The 6,419-nt window shown below is 53.4% G+C and overlaps 1 long non-coding RNA gene across 1 annotated transcript; it reads left to right on the top strand.

The window, feature by feature from the left end:
• The first annotated feature begins 866 nt into the window (after window positions 1-866).
• Window positions 867-5,449, top strand: LOC113952215. The gene is made up of 3 exons (XR_003529451.1): window positions 867-1,038; window positions 2,952-3,034; window positions 4,980-5,449. It is a non-coding gene; the product is annotated as an uncharacterized LOC113952215 (long non-coding RNA).
• Window positions 5,450-6,419: the final 970 nt, after the last annotated feature.

Here is a 6,419-nt window from a genome sequence, read left to right as displayed (position 1 = left end):
CTCCCCATTTTATTTCTCCACCCTTATATTTTTCCTCCCCTCCTTTTATTTCTCCTCCCTTCCGCTTTTCTCCCCCTTTCATTTTTCTACCCCTTTCATTTTTCTCCCCCTTTCATTTCCATCCCCTTACATTTTTCTCCCCGTTAATTTCCCCCTCTTTTTATTCCCCTCCTTTTATTTTTCTCCCGCTTTTATCTCCCCCCTCCTTTTGTTTTTCACCCCAGTTCTACTTTCTACCCCTTTTTTCCCCCTCTCCTCCTATTTTCCTCCTCCTTTTACTTTTCTCCCCTTCCTTTATCTCCCCTTTTTTTTCCTACCTCGCTTTTATTTTTCTCCCCTTCTTTTATTTCCCCTCCTTTACCTTTTCTCCCTCCTTTTATTTCCCCCCTTCTTTCCTCCCAATGTTATTCTCCCCTTTCTTTATCATTTTTCCTTCCCCCTTTCTCTGCCCCGTTTCACAAGGATGACGATTTGAGGGAGAAATGGCCCAAAAAAAAAAAAAATAAAGAGAAAGAAACAAAAAAATCCGCCCGCTAGACGTTATTTCTTTTTCTTCTCCCCCCCCCTTTGGTATTTTTCCCCCCCTCCCCACACAACCTGCCCGCCCCCAACCTTCCAGCAAGTGCATTTTGCTCCTGCCTGGTTAAGCAACCGTGATCTGTGAATAAACAAAGTCAGTAAACAAAAAAAAAAAAAAAAAAAAAAAAAAGGAGGGAAAAAAAAAAAAAAAGACGAAGGGGGGGTGGAATCTAGATCCAAATTCCAGGAGGGTAAACTTTCCCCACCACGTCATACTTCAGCAAATTTACACAGATATTATATTGCGTCCCCTTTCCTTCCCCCCCCCCTCCTTTTGAGCCATTGTGCTTAACTGAATTTTATAAAGCTGATCGATATCTTGGTAAAATATTCATTTTTAAACTAGCGGGCAGCGAAATCTTTGCTTTGTGCTAAAGTCAACAGTCGCAGAGTTTCAGCTCCAATAAATGCCGGGATGCTCCCAGCTCCCGCAGAGCCGGGCCGGCGGCCGGGGCGCAGGTAGGGGACACCCGCCGCTCCTTCTCCTCCTTCTCCTTCGCCTTCAGCTCCCACCTTCTGCTTCTTTTCCAGCCCTTCCTCCTCCTCCTCCTCTTCCTCAGCTCGCCTCGGAGCCGGCGGGGGCGAGGGAAGCGGCCCGGAGGCCGGGGAGGGGCGCGGGGCCAGGGATGGAGGGATGGAGGGATGGAGGATGGATGGAGGGATGGAGGATGGATGGAGGGATGCAGGGAAGGATGGAGGGACACAGGGAAGGGCTGCCTCGCCCCCGCGTTTTGGGGGATCCCTCTGCCAGCGCTGGAGCCGGTGCGGAGCAGGGCAGGGGAGCAGAGGGGGGTGATTTGGGGTTGTGGGGGCAGCCCGAGTGGGAACGGGGCGCCTGGGGGCCCCGATTTGGCCCGTTTTAGCCCCAAACCCCCTCGCTGCCGGGAGGCAGTCGCTGTGCCTCGGCTGGGACAGGGACGGGGCCGTGCGGGGCCGGCTCCCGCCTCCTCCCGCTCCTCCCAGCCCCGCTCCAGGGCTTTACTTCCACATTTTCGGTTTATTTTGGTTTTGGCTGATTTCCCCCTTTCCCCCCCATTTATCCTCCCCGTCTCCGTGACGATCTTTTGTTCCGGGCTGGGAGCGGCCACACCGTGTCCGCCCCACGGAAAGGGGTTTCTCCCGTGGCCGGGACACCGGGAAGCCCCGGTCCCGGTGCCGGTGCCGATCCCGTGGGCGGGTCACGGTCGAGCACCCGCGCGAGCCAAAAAAAAAATCCGGGATCGAATTATTCCCCCCACCGTGTTTCCCGGGAAAACCCGGAGTTTCGGCGCGGCCGGCGGCCCTTCCCGAGATTCGCTGGCACCGGGCACGGACACGAGTGGCATCACCCACGCGGGGATGGACCGGGGGGTGTAGGGCGCGAGTAGAGGGCACAGCTCGGGAGTGTCCGTGTCCGTGTCCGTGTCCGTGTCCGTGTCCCCGCGCTGCTGTGCCGGGTGACATCGCCCCGGCGCTAATGGGCTCTCAATAATTCATCGAAAGCGGCCCCGCGCCAGCCCAATTACTCGTCATTACACGCCTGTCGCCAGCGCGGGGAGGGGGACACGAGTGGGAAGGGGCCATCCCGCCGCATCCCTCCCGGCTGCCCGGCCCCGCACCCGCTCCCCACGCTCCTGCCCTTCCACCCGCGACCCCCGGCTGGTTTTGCCCCTTTTCCCTTCCCCCGATCACCCCCAGGATTCCCTCCAGCCCTCCGGGTTGCTTTGCCCCGGCTCCGTGTTCCCGTTAGTTCCCCTCAAATCCTGATTTAGGGATTTTTTTTTGAGGAGCGGCTGGCCCCGGCTGGGATTTGGGCAGGCTGGGCAGGAAGGCTGCGGGGTCTGAGCCCCCAAATCAGCCCCGATCCAGCCGCTTCCCTTCCCTCCGTTTATCCGTATTTTTTCCTTCCTTTTATTTTATTTTTCCCCTGACTTTTCCCTCAAAAAATGTGGGGGAAGACGCTGCTTTTCCTTGTTGTTTTTTGTTTTAATTATTCGGGCCCCTAACGACGCGCAGCGACGGCTCCAAAGACATCAAAGCACAAAAAGGATGGCACAGGGTGGGGAAGCCCGGTTGGTTTCCCGACGCCCCCCAAAACCTTTTTCCCCCCGGGATGAGCGCGGGGCTGGAAGCAGCCGGCCCTGCCTGCCCTGCCCGCGCCGGCAGCAGCGGAGGCAAAAAGTGCATTTATTGACGATCTTAAAGAAAAAAACCAACCGGACAACTCGGGGGTGAGATGAGACTAATTATTAGTGGTTCTAAAAAGAGCTGGAACACCCAAGTAGGGCTTAACCCGTCTCCTGGGAAACTGATGGAGACCTATTTTACAAGCTGTAATTCTGCTTTAGACTATCGCGGGCTCAAGGCAGTTCACACTATTCCCTTTCTTCCAGAAATAGTCCTAATCCTATATTTCGGCCGGAGAAAGTCCGCTTCGGCTCCGCACTAGACTAATCCAGAAACCACATAAAACCAGGTAGGGAAAAAGGGGATGGAAAAGGGGAGGAGGAAAGAAAAAGGTTTGAAGTTTGTTCCCTCTGCCCTGCGTAACCTCGAGGAGAGTAAATATTAAAGGGTGATGCCGAATCCGCCGGTTCCGTTATTTCTGGGACAGATAAACCCGGGATTGCGGGGCTGGGGGATGCGGGAAGAGCCAGAGGAACTCGGAGGGATTTTTTTTTTGCTGGCTCGCTGCTGTGGTTTTTCGGGGTCCCGCAGTGGAGACAGAAATATTTATATATTCCCGATGGAGCAGAGGAAAGGGCGTTTAGGGGTAGAAAAGGTGGATTTGGTAGTAGTTGGTTTTATTGGGGGAAAGAAAGGAAATAAAATAAAGCAAAAAAAAAATAAAGAAAGAAGACAAACATCTCTTAGGGAAAAAAAAAAAAGAAAAAAGAGAAAACAATGAGAAAGAGAATATTATAAAAATAAAAGAAGGAAAAAAAATTAAAGAAAAAGAAAATTAAAGGAAAAGAAAAAATAAGGGGAAAAGAAAAAAAAGGAAAAAAAAGGACGAAAAGAAAAAATAAAAAAAATAAAAGGAGGTAATAAAAATAGAGAAAAAAAAAAAAAAGAAAAAATCTCCCCATGGTCCCCGCAATCGAGTTCTTCCCCCAAATATTCTGTAAGGAGTTGTATTCTGTGGATCACCCCGAAAATCCTGGGATCGTCTCCAGATAACGGGGACAGGTGTTTTTGCCCCCCCCCCCTTCCACCCTCGCCGTGCACCTGAGCGGCCGGGACAGCGGGAGGGATGGAATCCAACCGGGAAACGGGAATGTGAGGACGGGAAAAGCTGCCTCGAGCCCGGGATGGTGTGGGGTTTTTTTGGGGGGTGGGTATGTGGGTTGGATGAAGGGATGGATGAAGGGATGCAGGGAGGGATGCAGCGCGCAGGGAGTGATGGGGAGATGGATGCAGGGATGCCGGAGTGGACGGAAGGATGGATGGATGGAGGGATGGATGGATGGAGGGAGGGATGGACAGCGGTCCTGGCACCCCGCAGGGCCTGGGGCCCCCCCCGTTCTGTTTGCAGGGGCAGCCGGGTGTGGAACTGCAGCGAAAGGAAAGGAAAAAAATTAGGGGGAAAAAAAGGAAAAAGAAAAAGTTTTGGGAAAGCCGCGGCTGAGGCGGAGGCGGCTGCGGGGGGGAGCGGGGCAGGGACGGGCTCCGGCCCCTCAGGGCACCGCCGGCTCGCTTTTCTTCTTTATCTTCCTTTCCTCTCCTTCCTTGCCTTTCCTCTCCTTTCTCTTCCATTTCAATTTTTTTTTTCCATTTCCCCCTTTTCTTTTCCTTTTGTCTCTTTTAATTCCCCGTCCCACTTTTCCCATTTCTTTTCTTCACTCTTCCTCCCTTTCCCCCTTTTCCTTTCTTTCCCTTCCCCCCTTTGTATTTCTTTATTTTCCTTTCTTTCTCTATAACTTCTTTCCCATTCTCCTCATTTCTTTTCCTTTCTTTTCCTTCCTTCCCCCTTTTCACTTTCTTTTCCTTCCCTCCTTTCTTTCCATTCCCCCTTCCCCTCTTTCTTTCCATTCCCCCTTTTCCCTTTCTTTTTCTTTTTTCTTATTCTTACCCCCCCTTTTTTTTCTCAGTTTCTTCCCCTTTCTCACTTTTTTCCCCTTTTTTCTCCCTCTTTTTTCCCCTCCTTACTTTTTCCCCCATTCTTTCCCCTCCTATCAGTTTCTTCCCCTTTTCCCCTTTTCCATCCTTTCCCCCATTTCTCTCCTTTTCCCACCAACACCAACACCTTCCTCACATCCCACCCCACTCCCTCTCCACCTTCTCCATTTCTCCCAGACCACGGAGCCCTTTTCCACGGGCAATGTGGGAAAAGCAGGGAGCAGCTGTGAGGCTGTGGGCAGGGTCCCTCCCGCTGCTCCCACCTGCCAGGGGCTGGGTGGGGAATCCTTGTCACTCCACAGATTCCTGCATCCACATCCCGGCTGCCGGGAGCTCCCTACCTGTCCGAGCACCGCCCGTGCAAGGCCAGACAAGGAGCTCACCCTGCCTGGGAACAGAGCAGCTTTCCACAGGGTTTTCTCCCACCAGCACTGAAAAGAATGATCCCTTATCCCTGCTGGAAAACAGCTGCCAAGTGCCACAGCCCGGAGGAGTGGGAACATGGGGGTTTTATTTCCTGCCCCGGTTCTGAAGGCAGCGACACCGAGGGATTTCAGAGACCTTGGAATGCTTTGCCTGTCCCTGCCAGGCTCCTGCTCGGTGCTTCCGCGCCTGCCTGATCCCACACTGATCCCACACTGCCCTTCCCTCTCCTTTATTTATTTAACTAATGGACAAGGAGTCGGTGTCAGGGGGAGCTGGGACAAATTGGGCTTCGCCCGTGCGCTGCTGCCGTGTCCTCATCCCTATTAAAGGCAAAGATTCCCATCTCCGATTGCCTCTTTGTGTCTGTACTCGTGAGCGATACCTGGGTCACGCTCCAGTAATTCCTGACTGGAATGGGGAGAAGCCTTAGCCTGGCCTGGAGGGAGCTCAGGAAGGTGCTTGGCCAGGATGGATCCCTCTAGGCTTTGTGGAAACAGGGAAAAAATGCCAACAGCACCTTGAGAAAGTTGAGTTTGTTAATTCATGGAGCTCTCTGTGGGATGCACGGGGGTGTTTTTTTCCAACAGCAAGCACAGGAAAGGCTTCGGAGAGGAGGAAAAACTCCTGCAGCCAAAAACCCCCCAAAACTGGGTGGTGATCAACACCCCTTCCTGTGCCAAAGCTTTTCTGAAATGCGCCACCTTGGACCTTGTTGTGGACTCTTGGATCCACAGTGGGAAGAAAACAGGAGTCCCACGGGAAGGGGTGGATTTGTGGATGCACAATCCCAGTTTTGCACTGCCCTGAGCCGATGCCTGGGGGGGGAACACGGGGGGTACAAACCCAGCAGCCCTGGGAGGGGGGGAAGCAGCAGGAGGAGGGGACAGAAGGGGGGATTTTGCTTCCAAAGGGGCTTCCAGGACTTTCTGCCACCCCCGGGTCCGATCGGAGCCGTCATTAGCAGACCCATAAAACCTCTGCAGATGTCGAGCCCACAGCAGAACGTGTTCCTCGGGAGCATCCTGGGAAACTCTCTGGCTTGGAAAGTCATCAGCTCACCCCTGCTTTTCCCTTTGTTTCTTCTCCTTCCCCACCCTCCTCTCCCACCACTTCCCTATGTGGATTTTTAGGGGGAGAAGAAGGGGAAAGGCCGGAAAGGGCCTTTCGCGTAAGGAGAGGCAAAACCGCGCTGCCCAACCTGGAGAAATTCCCGTGTCCAGCACGTGGATTTGTGGAGAGACCCTCAAAGAAATACACCCAGAGGGAAGCAGGTGCTTTCCCTGGCACGAGGATATGAGGAGGAGGAATTCATCAGC

The sequence above is a fragment of the Corapipo altera genome, unplaced genomic scaffold, assembly GCF_003945725.1.
Source record: "Corapipo altera isolate COAL_440 unplaced genomic scaffold, ASM394572v1 70, whole genome shotgun sequence".
NCBI classification, from domain to species: Eukaryota; Metazoa; Chordata; class Aves; order Passeriformes; family Pipridae; genus Corapipo; species Corapipo altera.
Note: the sequence above shows the minus strand (reverse complement) of the source record. Positions and strands in the feature narration are given on the sequence as shown.